The sequence below is a fragment of the Gracilinanus agilis genome, chromosome 1, assembly GCF_016433145.1.
Source record: "Gracilinanus agilis isolate LMUSP501 chromosome 1, AgileGrace, whole genome shotgun sequence".
NCBI classification, from domain to species: domain Eukaryota; kingdom Metazoa; phylum Chordata; class Mammalia; order Didelphimorphia; family Didelphidae; genus Gracilinanus; species Gracilinanus agilis.
In genome coordinates, this window is record NC_058130.1 from 734998384 (window position 1) to 734999882 (window position 1499).

Here is a 1499-nt window from a genome sequence, read left to right on the forward strand (position 1 = left end):
AGAATTCATTATTTGACAAAAACTGCAGGAAAAACTGAAAAACAGTAAGGCAAAAAATAGGCATAGGTTGACATCTCACTCCATATGCCAGGATAAAGTCAAAATAAATACTTGACCTAGAAATAAAGGGTGACACCATAAACAAATTAGAGGAACATGGAGAAGTTTACCTGTCAGACTTACAGATGAGAGAAGAAGTTAAGACTAAATGAACCACGGACAACATAAAGAAAAATGAAATGGGTAATTTTGACTACATGAAATTTAAAAGGTTTTCAACAAACAAAACCAGTGCAACCAGAATTAGAAAGAGAAACAACAAATTGGGGCAAAACATTTAGTAAGTAGCTCTGACAATAGTCTCGTTTCTCAGATATGTAGAGATTGAGTCAAATTTATAAAAATACAAAACATTTCCCAAATGAAAAATGGTCAAAAAATATGAGCAGGCATTTTTCAGAGGAAGAAATCGAAATGGCCTGTAGTCATATGAAAAATGCTCCAAATCACTACTAATTAGAGAAATGCAAATTTAAAAAACTCTGAGATACCACCTCACACCTATCGGATTGGCTAACATGGCCAAAATGGAAAATGATAAATGCTGGAGGGGATAAGGGAAAACTGGAACACTAATACACTGTTGGAACTGTGGACTGATACAACCATTCTGGAGAGCAATACAGAACCATACTCAAAGGGCCATAAAACTCTGTACACCTTTTGATCCAACAATACCACTACTAAGTCTGTATTCCAAAGAGATCAGAAAAGGGAAAAGGACCAACCTGTACCAAAGTATTTGTAGCAGCTCTCTTTGTAGTGGCAAAGAATTAGAAAATGAGAAGTCATCCATCACTTGGGGAATGGATGAACAAGCTGTAATATATGATTGTAATGGAATACCATTGTGCCATAAGAATGACAAAGAAGGAGTTCAGAAAAACCTAGAAAGATTTATATAAACTGATGCAAAGTGAAGTGGGCAGAACCAGGACAATGATGTATACAGTAACAGAAATATTATACAATGATCAACTGTGAAGGACTAAACCCTTATCAGCAAAGCAAGTTTCCAAGATAATCACAAGGGACTCATGATGAAAAATGTTCTCTACAGCCAAAGAAGGAACTGGGGGAGTCTGATCATAGAACAAAGCATGCCATTTTCCACTTTATTTCCTTCTTGAGGTTTTTTTTTATCATATGTGTGATATGTGTCTTCTATCATGACATGAGTAATATGGGAATGTGTATTATGTGAAAGCACTGGTATAACCTATATCAAACTATTATCTACCTTGGGGAAGGGCGGCAAGGGAAGGAGGGAGAAAAATCTAAGACCTAAAATGTCAGAAAACAGTTGTCAAAAATAATTTCTATATTTGACAAAAACTGCTGGGAAATTTGGAAAACAATATGGGAGAGATTAGGTCTAGATCAACATCTCACACCCTACACCAAGATAAATTCAGAATGGGTGAATGACTTGAATATAA